The sequence below is a fragment of the Tenrec ecaudatus genome, chromosome 10 (assembly GCF_050624435.1).
Source record: "Tenrec ecaudatus isolate mTenEca1 chromosome 10, mTenEca1.hap1, whole genome shotgun sequence".
NCBI lineage: Eukaryota > Metazoa > Chordata > Mammalia > Afrosoricida > Tenrecidae > Tenrec > Tenrec ecaudatus.
The window spans coordinates 89,599,706-89,617,748 of NC_134539.1; the positions used below are offsets into that span (position 1 = coordinate 89,599,706).

Sequence of the window (18,043 nt, forward strand, 5' to 3'; positions counted from 1 at the left end):
CAGGTTTTTATTTTACCAAAATACTTCCAGGATCACTCTTGTCTATATCTTTGATGATCAAGTTGATATGTTCCACAATCCAAAGTGGAATCGCAGGACCAGAGAGGGTGGGCATACTTTAGTTTTATTAGATATTTCCAGTTTTCCAAAATGGTAGTGCCAATTCCTACACCTGCCTGCAGCATGTGACCATGCTGGCTGCTCCGCATAGTCTCTGGTGCTCTGTTTTCCACATTTCACCTGTAAGTCTTCAGAAAGGTGTGTAGGGATAGCTCATTGCGCAGCTCAAGGTGTAATTTACACGACAAATCACCCCAAATCGTATACAATTTTTTTTAAGCAAATTTAGAGCTGCAAAGCCATTGCCCCACCCAGTTTTAGAAACATTCCATTGTCTCGAAATGATCCCCTGCCTCATGGCCATTCTATTTCTGGCGCTAGGTTAGATTAGAACCACTAATCATCTTTCTGTGTCTGTAGATTAGCTGATCATAGGCATTCCATATTCAAGGACTTCAAAATGGTTCATGGAAAAAAGGAAATGACAGGATAAGAGAATTTTCCCACAAATTTTAATGCTCTCTTATCGATGGAATCTTACAGTATGGGATCATAATGACTGGCTTCTGTTATTTAGCCATATGTTTTTTGAGGTCTGTCTGTCGTTCCTTTTGTCAATTGCATGCACATACCACAGTTCATTTTCTCAACCACCAGTTGATGGACATCTGGATTTTTAAAATTTTTCTGTCTACGATGGATAACAGTGCTGTGAACTTGAATTCAAGTTTTTGTATAGACGCATTCTCATGTCTATTAAGTAGATCCCGTTAAAGCAACTGCGGAGCTGTCGTGTAAACTTAGGTTTAACAGTTTGAGAAACTGCCCAACTTGTCCAGAGCAGCTTTGCCACTTACATTCCTTTAAGCCATCTGTGCAAGCACAAGTTGTTCTGCATCCCTGACAATGCTTGTGCAGTGCAGTGAACTATTTTATCCAACTTTTCTAGACGAAGTCTTTGTAACTCTCACTAAACAACTGGATGGGGTCATGCCGATTGGGCGCAGTATCTGTTTTCCTGGTGGATCTCACTGGGTAAGAGAAGGTAGGGAAGATGCTGATAGGTATGACTCAGTTGTAATGATTACCGGGGCTAATTGTGATGGTAAAAACTTGGAACTCTGATCTGTGGATTGATCAGTTTTACCACCCTGCTTGGTATAAAATGAGTCATCACAGAAGCGGGAGGGGGTGGGGATCTCACTACCACCAAAGAGAGAAGCTGGGAGGGGAGTGTGTCCTTTGAGCGGCACCCCAACAGAGACATGGCTGGGGAGTGGCCACAGCAGAACCAAGAGCACGTAACAGAGTAGTGTTTCCTGCTGAAACGTCTGAGGTTGAGGATGGGGCATGCCTGATTTTTGCTCATAGGAGTGGCTTGGGCTGGTCTCGAGTTTGATTCTCCTTCCCCCGGGCGAAGGCAGAAGTCTGCTTTTCCGCACTATTTTTACAACTTTTTAAATCACATCGATTGTTGTGGGTGTGTCGTGGCGCTTCATGTAGTGGTGCTTCATTTGGGTTTTAACTTGCATTTCCCTAGAAGCAAGGTTGCATTCCCTGGACACAATCCCTTGAAAACTATGTTTGGAAAGATCTTCTCATCACTTGGTTTTCATTTCTCAGTCTTTGAATAGTGTCATTAATCAAAGTGACTACTTTATTGTTTACGTCGTCGAATTTATCGCTTCTTTTATAGTTGGTGCTTTGTACGTCTGTGCGTGGGAAAGCTATCACTACTTCTCAATTATAGAGATTGCCTCCCGTTTGCCTCTAGAAGCTTCTTTGTTTTTGCTTTCTACTTTAGATCTATGACCTGCCTAAAATTAACTTCTGTGCATGATATGAGGGCAGGATAGATGTAGTTTCCTAATTGGATATCTAATTGGTCCAGCACCATATGTAGAGAATGTCCACGCTTCCGATCTTCTTTGTTTAAAACCTTTTTATGGTGAATTGGGTGAAGGTTTACAGAGCAACTGTGTTTCCCAGTCACTAATTCATGCATGGTGTCTCATGTCATTGACTGTAATCTCCACCAATATGACGTCACTTACCCCCGCTTCTTCCTGGTGTTTCGCATTTCCTGCCCCCTCCCCTCTGAGCTTTGTTCACCGGTAACTGCTGCCCTGGTGATCTCAAATGGCCGGTTAGTCTCAGGAGCACCACCTCTGTATTATGACAGTTTCCTGTCAGGATGATGACTGAGTCAGGAGGCGCCCTGGGGAACCGGAAGTTCAGCGGTTTGAAACCAATAGCAACTCCGGGGGAGAAAGACGAGGCTTTCCCTCTGGTCGAGTTACACGGGCAGCTTCCACTCCGGCAGTTTGCCTGTCCTATAGGTTATCTATGGCCCCTTATCGTCTGTGGTTGAAAATTGCACCACGGGGGTGAGTTCAGTCCCAGACCTGAAAGGCCTTAGTCTGCGGAGCGCTTTCCGCGTTCTTATCACCCGTTGTCTCAGTTCATCACCAATAAAACCAAGCAGCTGCCTTCACTCTGGCTCTGACTCATGGGGGCCCCATGTACGTCAGACCAGAGCTGAGCTCCCTGGGGTTTTCAATGGCTGATTGTGGGACTCGCCCAGGCTTTCCTTGGGGGTGCCTTATTTCTTTTTTTTTTTTTAATTTTAACAATTTATTAGGGGCTCATACAATTCTTATCACAGTTCATACATATACATACATCAATTGTATAAATCACATCTGTACAGTCTTTGCCCTAATCATTTTTTTCTCCTCTTTTATTTTTTTACATTTTATTAGGGACTCATACAACTCTTATCACCATCCATACATATACATACATCAATTGTATAAAGCACATCCATACATTCCCTGCCCCAATCATTCTCAAGGCATTTGCTCTCCACTTAAGCCCCTTGCATCAGGTCCTCTTTTTTTTTCCCCTCCCTCCCCTTTCCCCCCTCCCTCATGTGCCCTTGGTAATTTATACCTCGTTATTTTGTCAGGGGGTGCCTTATTTCACCGCAAGCCCCCACCCCTTTGGTTAGCAGCCAAGCACATGAACCGTTGGTACCACCTGGTGACTCTACTTTCCCAAAGGATCCTGGTTGAAAGGAGCTGCAACGGCACCTGTCACAGGTGAGTCCTCACTGGGCCTGGCCCTGACTGTCCTGACCCTTGAACTCTCATGACCCTCAAAGCAGATCTTATCCTAAGAATATCCTGCACAAAGAACCAGACACGTGGGGCACAGTGGAGGCTGTGGGAAAGAGTTTAGCAAGGGCTCCGAGACAGCCTGGTCATTCACTCCGGGAGTCCAGAGCAGAGATTGGCAACCTTCGAAGGGAGATGGCTCTTACTACTTCTTCAGGAGACCCTGACCCTCCTCTGACCCAAGTATGGCTGTAGAGCAGAGAACAGGTGAGCCTCTCCCCCAGGGCCTCGGTCACATTAAGTACTGCTCTCTCAACTGGCTCCTGCAGTTCATCAGGCCAGCAGGGCTTGGTAACTGGGCTGGGGCGGTGGTGCCCTGTGCATAGAAAGAAACAGGGCAGCTCAGTACCCTGTATAACGTTCAAGTCAGTAAGTTCAAACAAATGAAAAGGTCTCTAAGTGAGCGCCATCCCTTTGTCACCCTGTGGTGGCTTTGCATGCTACGGTGATGCTGAACTATGCCACAGGTGTACCAACGCCAGCGGGGTCATACATGGCCAACTCCTTTCAGCAGAGCTTCCAGACTCAGACACGCTAGGGAAAAAAAGGCCTAGCAATCTACTACGAAAGACTAGCCAACGGGAAACCTTAGGGATTTAGCAGGACCTGCTGTGAGCACATCCTGAGGAGGGGCTGTAGGACATCAGGGGGCCTGGCAAGGGTGTGAGCCTCCCTCGCCAAGGGGTGGAAAACAAAGTCACTCTGGAAACCGCCGCCCATCTGACAATGAGAAGTGTTTTTAATATCGGAAGCACGGCTTTTTCCATGTGACACAACAGCGAACATCCAGCACCAGTGAACTCAAACACACCAGGGACAGAGAGGACGGTGTGAGGCTGGGCAACACCTTGTTCTACATACACAAGGCTGCCAGTGGTCAGGATTAACTTGGTGGTTGTTGTCATCTAAATATTCAAAAATCACACCTATAATGAATAAATCACAATAATTCGCCCAAACTTCCCAGTACAATACACCTGCTTAGACTCTTTTTTTTAACGGTTTAGTTGGCACATAATGTACATATCATACAATTCAATAGTTCAATTGTCCACTCATGTCAAGAATTGTGAAATCGCTTTTCGGCCGGAACCGCCATCTTGCAGTGACCTGCCAAAATGACGAACACCAAGGTAAAGAGGAGGGGCACCCGCTACATATTCTCCAGGCCCTCAGGAAGCATGGCGTTGTTCCCCTGGCCACGAACAAGAAAGGTGACATTGTGGACATCAAGGGCATGGGCACTGTTCAGAAGGGGATGCTGCACAAATGCTACCACGGCAAAACCGGACGCGTCTACAACGTGACCCAGCACGCTGTCGGCATTATCGTGAACAAGCAAGTCAAGGGCAAGATCCTCGCCAAGAGAATCAACATGCACATTGAGCACATTAAGCACTCTAAGAGCCAGGACAGCTTCCTGAAGCGTGTGAAGGAGAATGACCAGAAGAAGGAGGCCAAGGAGAAGGGCACCTGGGTGCAGCTGACGCGCCAGCCTGCCCTTTGTGCGGACCAATAGGAAGGAGCCTGAGCTGCTGCAGCCCATCCCCTATGAGTTCATGGCCTAGTCTGAAACAAAGCTGTCCTGGAAAAATAAAAAATAAAAAAAGAATTGTGAAATCATTACTATATCAATTTTAGAACACCCCCCATGGTTAAATAGCCTTTAAAATAAGTTGTGCAGTCAGTCAGTTCTAGTGCTCTCTCCCCCCACTCCTACCTTCATTTTTTTATTCCTGAAATCTCCTTTCCCTCCCTATCTCCTAGCCCCACCCCTGCGTGCCCTGTCACCCCTTGTCTCAGTTGTTATCACTATGCATCCACTCCCCCGGTGCGTCACAAACTGGGAAACCCAACAGAAACAATAAAAGGCAAAATGGAAATAAGGTGGTAAGGATAAAATAATACCATACTGACAAACTCTTCCCAGTTCCAAAATGTTGCAGGATTTCACGTTTCAAGCACCTTAAAAAGAAATCTACAATAACGATATAATCAGTACAAACTGAATTGGAATACGCATGCTAAAACGGGTTACTAAAATGGTAATGCGTGGATCTAAATTTGCTGCTTCACTATTTCTATCAGCAGTCCTGGGAGCACGCAGGACAGGCAGTGGGCTTCATCTATGTGCACCACTGACCCCTGCTGGACACCACGGGGAACTACTAGCCTCTCCTAGCACCTCTGAATATAAACATCCTGCTCTGAGCAGAACTGAACTTTGTGGGTGTTGGACCCCAACTCCGGCCCTCGCAGACCAACCAGAAGCATAAAGACCTGTCACAGAAGTTCTGCCCAAGAAGGGATGTGGATGGTGATGCTGCTCAGAGTCACCAGAAGCTTGCTGTCTGAATCAAGAGGGAAGTTGGGGTAACCTCCATTGTGGAACCTTGAGTGGGAGCAAATTGGCTAGAAGTGGGAGCGATGACCGGGGGGCAAGCCTGCAGCTCTGTCCTCCTCAAGTTTTCCACTGCACGTGGTTTTGTATGGCCTGTGTGTCCACATAAGGGTACAAGGCAGGGCCAAGGGGATGCTCAGGCGAAGCCAGCACCTATGCAGAGCAGAAGTGCAAAGGAAAGAGTAGCTGACCAAGAGGGGTGTGTAGGAAGGAGGTCGTGGGAGAAATTGAAGCCACTAAGACCATGGCTAGGAGGTCTCAGCTGACCCCACAGGGAGCGCTGGTGCAGGACCATTCTTCTGTTGTCAGGAAGAGAGTGAGGCAAGGCAGCCCTGTCTGCTATCAGGCTACCCCCCAGCACGCCCACCTTGATGGGCAGGGTGGGGCAGGGCTTTGGGCCGGCAGCTTCCTTCTATCCTGAGCACTCCTTCTGAAGGTCTGTGAGGCACCACTTCTTTGAAGGGCCGCCAAATGCGTTGGAGGCCTGTGGTCAGAGGTGTAGTTGCTGAGTGGTTAGGTTCTCTGCAGAAGCCGGAAAGGAGTTTGCATCCAATGAACCAACCTCCAAGGGTTGGTGAAGGGGGGGGTGATGTGATCAGATTTTCGTTCTAGATGGGCTGGGACTTCTGAGCGATCTAGGCTGGCAATAGGGACGGTGTGGTCAGTACATTAGGAAGGACTCTTCCACGCAGGAGTTGTTGAGACCTCGAGGGGGAGCTCAAGGGAATTTAGCAAAGAAATAAGGAGGGGCAATGGCACTGGCAGGGAGATCTGGAGAGCAAGCTAGCGGGGGTGGGGGAGAAGCTAGGTACACAGCAGGTGGTTCCGGGTGGGTGAGTAGGACAGGAAGTGGTAGAGCAGAGGGCGCTACAGTAAGAGGAAAGCAGCAGTCACAAAAAGGCAGAAAACCACCCCAAACACCCACCCACTCACCCACCCACCTATTGGCCTGATAAGCTCAGTATTTCAGCAGACTGCTGCACAAGACCTTTAGAACACTGAAAAGGAAGGATGCTACTTTGAAATTTAAGGTGTGCCTGACCCAAGCCAAGCCATGGTATTTTCCATGGCCTCATATGCACGTGAAAAGTTGGATGGAAGAATCAATGCATTGGAATGGTGGGGCTGGAGAAGAATATTGGAAGTACCATGGACTGCTAAAGGCCAAAGCAGTCTCTCTTGGAAGAAGTATGACCAGAGTGCTCCTAGAGGCAAGGCTGGCCAGGGTTGGTCTTACAGACTTCGGACATGTCAGAAACCTGTTTGGTAAAGTGGAGGGGCAGTGGAGGAGAGGAAGGGCCTCAAGGAGATGGAGTGCCACAGCGGCTTCAACAGTGGACTCGGGCATGGGAGCAACTGTGAGGATGGGGCAGGACTAGGCCGTATTTCATTCTGTGGTGCATAAGGTCACTATGGGTCAGAACCGACTCAAAGGTGCTTAACAACAGCAGCCCCTAGGTGGCACTGTGTGCCTGTGGGTCCAGCTCAAGGTCCCCAGAGCTGCAAGAGGACCAGAGGCAGCTGTGAAGCCTACGGCATTCACCTGTGCGCAGCAGTGCCTCAGGTAGGTCGGGATGGGGCTCTTTTCATCTCTTAGGGTGACATCTTTTAGGAAGGCTCTGAGCCTAGAGTCCCAGGGGCTCAGCCTACCCAAGGATCCCTAGGCTCATGGCTCTCGAGGGACACCGTTTGGGGCTGAGATCCAGAGAAGCAGGCGACTCAGGTCTGCACCTGGAGCAGACTGTCCTGGCCCGGGTGACTCCCGGAAGCCCGTTTCCTCATTGCTTTTGAATGCCTGTTTTGTGGAGGTCAGCTCACATGAGATTATCCCAGAAGGCTGTACACACTGTGAGGGGCCTTTCACATCCAAGGTTCCCCCAGAGCTCCTATCCCAAGCAGACATGAGCAGTTTTCCAACCGAGTGGTCCAGGCAGCGTCTCAGCCAGACTGGCTGACTCCAGAGCCCATGCTCTCTCAACCCCTTTGATCTGCTCCTTCCCTGCAAGGTCTGATTTGTTCCCATCTGGGCTTCCTTCTTTGGTTTGTCTCTGGTTAGAATAACTCAAAAGCTTTCTCCATGACTCACAAGCATTTAGGGCTCCGAGGGCCCTGGAGACCACACTGGACACGTTTGCACTCTCCCCCACCTGCATTGTCTGAGGGGGACACCGAGGTTAGAGAAAGGACAGTGGCCCTGGTCACTGCTAACAGCGACTGATCCTCAGGAATGTTCTCCCCTATGCTGGCTGTTCACACAGCCTCCCATCACAGGGCGGAATCTGAACAGGCGTGGACTGGATGTCGTCTGCAGGCAAGGGGGCCATGGCAGGGGCTACAGAGGTCAAACAATTAGAGACCCATGGTAGTTCCCAGTGTAACCTGATCGCTACACTCTGACCATACATGTTCTCTGCCCTTATCAAGGCCCTCCAGTCTCACCTCCATCTCACCTTATCTTCTAGAATCTTCTCCATGTGTCAATTTCCACCCTGCCAACCAGGTCTCATTTTAGAGCACTTCAAACGGTTTCTCCCCGACATGCTAGAATCCACTGTTCTTCTATCACGCCCTCCCTGCAAAACCTCTAACGTGTCCGCTGCACCCAGCCCAGCGTACAAGCCCAGATGAAGACAGTCATGCGCCTGACAGGGTTGTGACTGTGACTCTGGATTCCATTCTCAGCGAGGCTTTCAACTCCTGCTCCTATCCCGCCATCCCTCACTATCTCCCAAGTCTGGAATCCCGCCAACTCCTGGACAGCTACTAACTTCCACCTGCCTTACACAGACAGGCCATTACGCCACATTCCTGAGAAAAGACAGCCTTCGCCTAGAAAGCCCTATCACGCCCACAAGCAGCACCACCAGTTAATCTCTCCTCCTTTTTTCCTGTCTTCATGGGATCCCAGCGCTCCTTCAGTTTCGCCCTGGCTCAGAACCTTCTCCTTCAGTAATGTTCACTCTCTCCCCTTCCACGGTTTCTTCCTGCCAGGCATCATCCTCGATCTCTCCCTTGTTCATAAACCAGACCAAGAAAACAAGCATTCCCCTTGAAGCCCTCTCCATCTCCCAGTGAACACCTTCTTCGTTCTCAGTTTGGCTTTTAAAATCCCCCACCCTGCCACCCACTGAAGCTGCCTCTGAAGCTGCAGCCACCTCCAATGGTCACTGTGGGTGCACTTCTCGCTGGTGACCACACCTTCTTAGCACTTCCTTCCCTGACTTCCTTCTGTGTCACCCTTGGCCTTTCCCTTACTTCACTGACCACCTGCCTAGTCTCCCTGCTCCCTCTCCTTTCTCAGCCTGCCTTTCTTAAAATTTGGAGGATTCTGCCCTGAGTCCTTTTCCCATCTCATCTCCCATCCCGAGAGAATCCCTCCGTTATTTGCACCCCCTGGGGTGCTACTCCTTGCTCTTCTTTCTTTCAACAGGCCCAGGGTCCCCATTCTGGGGCAGCTTTGCTTCCGGAGCACAGGCCCCGCTCCTTTGTCCTTCCTCCTCTCGCTGAGAAAGTAGGTGGAGGCTGAGGCTTGAGCAGCTTTGTAGGGCCACAAGCCACGTGAGGATGAAAGTTACGCAGGAAGAAGAGTCAGAACAGACAGACAGACAAGGTCTGGGAGCCAAGGACCCTGTGGAGGTGCAGACCCGCCTTGCCCTGCATTGTCTTCTTGTTAAAGGAGAGCTTTCTCAACCGCTGGCAGCAACAAAGCCAACTGGCTTCAGGAAATGGATTGGCCTGCCACTGCAAAAAGCTGACTGGGACCCCAAATGCAGAGCTTCTGATTGGATGCCATTCCTGAATGCCAAAGGGCACACGGAGGGCTCCCTTCTGCTCTGGAGCCCTAGGGGATCTGGAGCGAATAGTCTGCCTGGTACCGTTGGAAGCCAGTGGCTGATCCGTGTGAGAAAGACGGGGGAATCTTGCTTCTATACAGATTTATAGCCTTGGCAACCTTTGGGTCAGTTCTACCCTGTCCTACTGGGTTGCTATGAGTCCAAATGGACTCTACAGCACACAGCGGCCACCTCCGACAGGGCACTTTAGAGAGGGACAAGTCGTCACCCTTCACAAGACAGACACAGGGCTGCACGGTATCCTTGATCATATCTTCCTGATATCAGTTACAACTAATATCAACTCTACTTCCTAAATGTGTCTTGGATCTGTCCCTCTCTCTCCCATTCCATCTTTTTACTGGACCAGCACAAACGCTTCCTTCTTAACTCAAGTCTGCCCTTCTCATTGCAGCCAACAGGGTCTTTATGAAACACACTTGCAACAATGCTACCATTCTACCTTGATTCCTTTCAGGCTTAAACCTGGACACCTGGAATAGCTGGCATTCAAGAGTCTGCTAAGAGAGAAGATCCCCTACGTCCACCAGGAAGAGAACGAGTGAGCTGCTAACACCAGAAATGGGGCAGGATGGCTAACAACACTGGCAGAGAAATGGCAGCAAAAGGACCAGCTTCCAAACCTAAAGGGCAAGGAGGTTACACAGTTCAGTGACTTCAGGCAGGGGTAGGGTATCCCCAGGCATTTGTCAGTGAAACTAGATTTGTGACCCCGAAGTGTGTGAGAGGCGAGCACCTTTGCGCTGAGGCGTACTGGTGGAATAGCATGCCCCTGGTCATTTATTGGCAGCACCAAAGAGCTCTGGAACACCTGAGGCCAAGAGCTAGGAAAAGGTCTATCTGTGAGCATGGCTGAGAGGCTGTTCTGACCAAAGAATTTTATCCTGAGCCATACCTGATCCTGAATTAAAACATGCTATGTCTCTGATAACCCCCATATACGTGTACATTGTATGCCAGTTCTGTGTGGTCACGTAATACATTATAGAGCCCAAAAGAGAAGGACATGTCATGGGGGTAACTGCTGGTGTCAGAATTGACTAAGTTTGGAGAGAGGAGGTACACTTGACCTTGTCAGCATGGGAATCAGCCTTGAGCTGTTGATGCGGATCCTCCTCACTGCCCTTATGATTTTGGGAGGTTCGACACTGCCATTGTACAACAGAGTGACAGAGGGAGAAGCTTCTAGTCTGGGTGACCCCTAGTTCCCAGGATCTCACCCCCGCCCCCAGTTTCCAGAGTCACTCTATAAAAATAGCAAGAGGGAAGGCAGTCTATGCTCTCCTCTGGCTTTGCTATTGCCACAAGGCATACCTTCATGCCCCATCTTTCTTTACTCTATCCAAACACCATCTGTTCCTCCTAGAGCATCCTATTTTTCTGTGGGGTTCAATGATGAACTCTAATGGCCACTGTGTTAGGCCAGGTTGACTAGAGAAACAAATCCAGAGACACTCACACAATTAAGAGCTTTATATCAAGAAGTAATTGTATATAAAGAAAACATCTCAGTCCAATCCAACTCAAGTCCGTAAGTCCAATACCAGTCCATAGATCCCTCATCAGACTCACAGAGCCACGATGCAGGAAGATCACAGGCAGGTGGGTGCAAAGTCTTGTGGACCCAAGGGTGGTGTCCATGCATCTCCAGGGCTTGCGCAGGTCTCAGCATGACTCATCCAAAGGAAGGTGAAGCAGACAGAGGGAGGGCTCCAGGACCCTGATTGACAGGCTAGACTCCGCCCCTACACTTCAAGTTGACGCGAAGTTCTGTCACTACCACAGTCACACAGAACTCACGGACAGTGCTCACAATGTAGGGGTTGATTAGGCAAGTTAATGGGGTACAAGTCAGGATCAGTCAACACGAAGGTTAACTCATTGGTTAAGTCTTCCCCGTCAGCATCCAAGTCTCTCGTAGTCAGTCTCTCAGCCATGGGTGCAGAGAGGAGGGTTCTGCGCCCATGGGCCAGGAAGCCAGCCTGCTGCTCTGCCTCACCATCTCAGAGTCTTGGTGCTGTGCCCCTGTTGTCTCACGGTTTCCTGGCCTCAGCCTCCGGTCTCAGCCTGGGTCCCCTGGTGTGCCCCATGGTCTCTGTGCTGCAGCATCTGGTGCTTCTGGTCTTGGCCTCCGTCGCTTCCACACAGAGATCTGGAAAGTGCTCCACTGGGGGCTCTTTCCCTGATGGTCCTGGGCTCCCCCTGTCTTCGTGTTCTGCTTACACATCACGGAGTGGCTTTGATGGAGGTGTGGTTTTGCCTTTCATGTCCCAAAGGAAACGAAGGGTAGTGCCTTGGTTCAGGCTACTTTACCGCTCTCCACCAGCATAGAAGATCTCTCCCTCCAAAACGGGATTAGAACTACAGGCAGGGAGGCTAGAATTTATAATACATCCCACCCGGGATGATGGCCAGAAGGGCCGTATTCATTGACTTTATCTCACTGGGGCTGTAAACTCATTCAATTCTGTGAGCAACCCCAGCATCCTTCAGTAATTCCACCCCGTCCTTCCTTTGGGCCAAGCTCCTTCGAGTGTAGATTGCTCCAATGTAAATATCCATGGCAGCCTGCCCCTTCCGGAGCTATCATTTGGCAGTTAAAAAACCATCTCATTGATTCTTGCTCCAAGCTCGTGAGTGGGTTTTATGTCTGTTTCTCTGGCTTTACAAAGGAGTAAACCAGGGCTCAGAGATAAAGTGGTTTGCTTAAGATCAAGCCACTGAAAACAAGGAGAGTGGAGGCACTGTATGCCTCCCAACACACGCGGTGCTTCCCAACCACTGAGGTGGGGAAGATGGCATACCAGCATGGGGTCAGGCTTGGGTGCTGTGGAGTACAGTCCAGGGTGAGAGCGCAGTGCGTTTGGGAGCCAGGAGAAAGCCAGAAAGAAGGTAAAGACAGAGTTCTTCATTTCAAATTTCAGCCAAACTCCAGGTCGGCCAGCTTCTTTCTCTCCCTACCCTGGGTAGAGTTTTGTTCCTACTATCTATCTGCCTTGCATTGTCTGAGTTACACTTCAATTACGTTCTTTGCAAATGCAGTTCCATGGGCTAGCCTAGAAACTCACCCACTCACTGACCATAATAAAATCGATGTCAATTGTTTTTTAAAGCAAAATAAAAACAGACCTATTATGCTTTTGAATATCACCCATGTCCTAAAAATCCACCCTACTTTGGTAGAAAAGGGGGGCGGGGTCAGAAAAAGCCTCCCGGGTCTCATAAAGCTAAGTGGCCATGGCAGATGGGTGTCACAGGTGGGTCAAAGGCCGCTGGGGTGCAGGGTAGAGAAGGCAGGGCTGGGCTTGGACTATCTGCTGCCCACCCTTCAAGCCCTACAGTAGTGTGCTCGTGGTCCCTTAGGTGTCACATGGGCTTGCAGGATCTAGGACATCACCTAGTTCACAGGTTGTATCAATGGCCTCCTTTGTTCCAAGAACTTGACTTTCCTCCCACCCGGAGTGAAGGACACATCATTATCATTTCCCCACCCATCTCCAGCTCTCACTGGAAACCGCCTGTCTCCACACCCTCTGCCTCTTCTATCCTATTAGTGCCCATTTGCCTTCCTTCCTGAATCATTCTGATCACTGGGCCTATTTTCATCCAGCCCTCAGTAGGCATTGGCATTGGAGGCGGCTCTGAGTGCCTTGGTGGTGCTGGGCTGTGATCCCCGAGGTCAGCAGTCCCAAACCACCAGCTGCTTCACAGGGGAAAGATGGGGCTTTCTACTTCCATTAAGACTTACAGCCTGGGAAACTCATGGCGGGCAGTTCTCCCCTTTCCTTCGGGGGTGCTGTAGGTCAGCATCGACCCGATGGCAGAAAGTTACTTTAAAAAAAAAATCATTTTATTGGGGGCTCGTACAATTCTTACCACAATCCATCCATCCAACTATTGTGTCAAGCATACTTGTACATTTGTTGCCATCATCATTCTTTAAACATTTGCTTTTTTTGGTATTTTGAATCATTTTATTGGGGGCTCATACAACTCTTATCGCAATCCATACATACATCAATTGTGTAAAGCACATTTGTACATTCATTGCCCTAATCTATCTCAAAACATTTGCTCTCCACCTAAGCCCCTGGCATCAGCTCCTCATTTTACCCCTCCCTCCCTGCTCCCCCTCCCTCATGAACCCTTGATAATTTATAAATTAGTTATAGCTTACACTGTCTAACATCTCCCTTCACCTACTTTTCTGTTGTCCATCCCCCAGAGAGGAGGTTATATGTAGATCCTTGTAATTGGTTCCCCCTTTCTACCCCACCTTCCCTCCACTCTCCAGGTATCGACACTCTCACCACTGGTTCTGAAGGGGTCATTTGTCCTGGATTCCCAGTTCCTACCCGTACCAATGTACATCCTCTGGTCTAGCCAGATTTGTAAGGTAGTATTGGGATCATGATAGTGGGGGGAAGAAGCATTTAAGAAGTAAAGTTGTATGTTTCATCGTTGTTACCCTGCAACCTGACTGGCTGATTTCCTCCCCGTGACCCTTCAGTAAGGGGGTGTCCAGTTGCCTACAGGTGGGCTTTGGGTCTCCATTCTGCACACACCCTCATTTATATGATTTTTTGTTGTTTGATGCCTGATACCTGATCCCTTTGACACCTCATGATCACACAAGCTGGTGTGCTTCTTCCATGTGGGCTTTGTTGCTTCTGAGCTAAATGGCCACTTGTTTATCTTCATGCCTTTAAGACCCCAGATGATATATCTTTTGATAGCCGGGCACTATCAGCTATCTTCACCACATTTGCTTATGCACACATTTGTCTTCAGCGATCTTGTCTGGAAGGTGTGCATCATGGAATGCCAATTTAATAGAACAAAGTGTTCTTGCATTGAGTAAGTACTTGAGTGGAGGTCCAATGTCCATCTGCTGCCTTAATACTAAACCTATAAATATATGCATATAGATCTAGTTCCCCATCCTATATAAATATATTTACATATGTAAATGCCTCTATTTAGACCTCAATAAATATCCTTTATCTCCTAGTTCTTTCCTCTTGTACCATTATCATGCTCAGCCTTCATTTGGGTTTCAGTAATTTCTCTCGGTTACATTGCCCTTACCAGGCCTCTCACAGCCTCCTAGCTACTAATTTTGGATCACTTGTTGCTCCCTTGCCTCTGGGTCAGTCAACACCACCTCCTTACGTCCACCTCCCCCTCTCCCATGTCCCCCCAGAACCATCGGTCCCGTTGTTTTCTCCTCCAAACTGTTCATCCAGCCTATCTTATAATAATAATAAGCACCCCAAAAACAAGGCACCCCATATTATTATCTTATAATAATAATATGCACCCCAAAAACAAGGCATAGCAAGACAAAGCGACAAAAGTGAACACAATGATGACAACAAAGAAAACCAATGACCCAGAAAAGAATAACTTAAAAAAATTTAAAAATAAAGAAAAACCTGTAAATAGATCAAGGTCTGATTTTGAACTCTAGGCGTGTCCTCCAGTCAAGTCTGATGGGTTCTCACAGTCTGCCCCCCGAGTCCATCCTTTGCACTCCCTCAGGAGCTCCTGGCTCTGCCCCTACCCCCACTTGCTCATGCCTTTAGTGTTTTGCCTCAGTGTTGTTTTTTTTAACTGATACACAGTCACAGGGTAAGCGCCCAGGACAAGTGTGGTGGCTTCCCTAACATTAGGGATCCAGGCTCATTCTCACATGTTATTCTAACACCCAGACACATAGTTTCTACTTTGAGGTCCAATATTGCTGCTTGAGGGCCAACCACGTCTCATCTCTCTATGTTAGTGAGCATCACAGAGGACTGGGTGAGGAAAGCATCTCCCTTCCCTTTCAAAACACCCCCAGGGCAGCACGTTGTTGTCCGTGGCCAGAGCTGAGTCCCAGGACCAGATTTAGCTACAGGGAAGGCTGAGAAACCACTCCCATTGTTCTGGGAGGCCGTGTCACTGGCTAGAATTGGAATGTCTAATTTGAAGGAAAAAGAGGATGGACAATTAGGAGCGACTGGGAACCTCTACTAAATCCAGTGGCGAGTCCATTCTGACTCACAGCAGTCTTATAGTTTTCGAGACTGTGACATTTTATAGGCGCAGACCTCAAGATTCTCCCATGGAGCTGCTGGTCGGTTTCAACCTCCACACCTGTCATTAGCAGCCCAAATGCTTAACCTACTGTGCTACCAGGGATCCTCATCTGAAGCATGCCTCCCACTATTCCACAACCTATTCTGTGTCTCATTTCCCCGTCCCCTTGTTAAACATTCGGTTCAAATATGAGACGTTCCACCAGGGCCTGTCGCCAGGGACACCGCTCTATCATGACCATCATTGATTCTCCAGTGTTAGAGTCAGTAAGTCTTCCCTGATTTCTGAGCAGCACCGAACACAGCTGATTGACCACTCCTTTCCGGAAACGCTCTTTTCTCAGTCTCTGGGGTCTGGCTTGCCCTGGTTCTCCTCCTGCCTTCCCAGTTGCTCTTTCTTCCTTTTCTTGTCTGGTCTGGTTTTCCTGTCAATTCCCCAGGTTCCTTCTCAACCTAGGTAACCTCTTCAAGGTTAATCATGACCATTGTCGCAAGGTGCCCCCCAAAGCATCCACCTCCCGTTCAGGCCTCTCTCCTGAGTATCCAGTAACTGGACAACCCAGATTCTCTGACCAGCACCTTCAACTCAGCCTGGTCAAACACAACTCCTGATGTTCCCCCTCGAGATGTGATTTCTTTTAACCTCGTTACCCCACCCAGTAAGTGAGAATTTATTGCACATGGTTGTCCATGTGAAAACCCGAGCCCTCTTTGGTTTTCTGTTCCTCCCATGTCCACTATCCACGTGTCCAATGGAGCCCATGTCTAAATTAGCATCTCTCATCTCAGCATAGCCACCTCTTGTGTCCAAGCCACCCGACCCATCTAACTGACCCCATTGATTCTTGCCTACCGCCCACCTAGCAATATTATTTCCTTCACCTAGCAATAAATCAGTACGTGGTACTCTGCTTTGCAAAAAAACTTGTCAATATCTTAAATCAAAACTCTGCATCCCTTGGCATGTATACCAGGGCCTCGGGGTACCACCCACCTCTGCCCACCTCCCCACTTTGTCTTGGGCCTCTCCTCTACACATCGTTTGATATAGCCAGACCGTTGCCCTTTTTCTAGGCCTCAGCACTTAATTGCTTTCTGGACCAGGCATGTCTCTGCCCTCCTTGCCTAAGGTGAACTCCTCACTCTTTTTGGACATTGCCATGTTGCCTCCTCCAAGCAGCTTTCCCTGACCTCTCCAACCGAAGGATTTCCTAGTCTGTCCCAGCCACTTGCTTTTGTCGCCCCATTTACTTCGGTGTTGTTAGAGGGCCTTGAGTCAGTCCCAACCCAGAGACCCCGAGTTCAACAGAAAGGAAACGCTGCCTGGCCTATTGCCATCCTCACAACCATCCCTATGCTGGTGCCCGCTGCTGCAGCCACAGGGTCAATCCATCATCACGGTGAGGGTTTTCCTCGCCTAGTTTGTGATCATTTGATTTGCTTGTCTATTCTCGATTGATAATAAGTTTAATGGAAAAAAAATAGTAGCCTCAGATTCAAGTTTCCCAGGGAGGCTCTTAACTAACTGGGGTGCTGCAGACAGGCAGGCTGGAGCTGGGAACAGGCCGCACTGTGTCTTTAAATTGTCCTCACTGCCATCGGGCTTAACTAAACTGTGGGACAACCAGCCGCACAGCTCTTTGGTGGAACCGATCCATGTTTTCTGTTACTCAGCAGGACCACGTTTTTCACCCCGAATCCAGCCCTCACCTCAAGATGTGTGCCAGGCACAGATCTCAGCAGGTAGTGCCAACAACGCTCCGTATTTTCCGAACCAAGACTGGAAGGGAATTCTTACCTTGCCATTTGCTGCGAAAAGAAAAATCTTAAATGCCAACTCCCTCCTCTCCCCTCTCCCCACCAGCCTGCAGGCACCACCGGAACGCCTTCTATTTTCAACACAGCCATTTTCCCAAACTCCTCCGCCCACTCTACTCCAGAAGCCTCCGAGGATGTGGCAGCCCTCGGGCCCCACGCTCTACCCCTGCCTGGCAGGGCACTGGGCGCCGAGTGGCATCCACGCAGCACACCTCCGCCGGTGGACGAGGGCACCAGGGGGCCACAAGCGCCCGCTGGATCCCGTCCTCGGCCCGTGTTGCACGCGCGCTGGCACGGCGCTCAGCCCCGGGCTCCGGAGTCGCGCCCAGGGGGGACAAAGGCGGCGGCGGCGGCGGCGAGCGGGCCTCGGAGCGCTGTGGGCGCGAGCGCGAAGGCGGGGCGGCGGGGGAGGGGCCCCAGGAAGGGCAGGGGCGGGGCCGGGGCGCGTGGGCAGCGCCAGCGACGCCGGGCAGAGGCGCCCCTCGCTCGCAGCCCCGCGCCGCGTCCCCGCCCCGCGCCCGCGCGCCCCGCCCCGCCCCGCCCCGCCGCCCGGACGCTCCGAGTCGCGCCCTCTGCCCCCCGCCGCCCAACTTACTCCAACTTCTCCGCCGCAGCCGCGCCGCGCCGCGCCTCCCGACCCGGGTGAGTGGCTTC

The 18,043-nt window shown here is 49.9% G+C and overlaps 1 protein-coding gene and 1 pseudogene across 1 annotated transcript in view; both read left to right on the plus strand.

Moving 5' to 3' along the window:
• The first annotated feature begins 4,330 nt into the window (after positions 1-4,330).
• Positions 4,331-4,804, plus strand: LOC142458102 (large ribosomal subunit protein eL21 pseudogene; annotated as a pseudogene).
• A 13,126-nt stretch (positions 4,805-17,930) lies between these two features.
• TSPAN14 (tetraspanin 14) overlaps positions 17,931-18,043 on the plus strand; it is a 79,644-nt gene continuing 79,531 nt past the window's right edge. The window contains exon 1 of the mRNA XM_075560987.1: positions 17,931-18,031. The gene's annotated coding sequence lies outside the window, so the exon portion shown is untranslated. The remainder of the gene's footprint in view (positions 18,032-18,043) is intronic.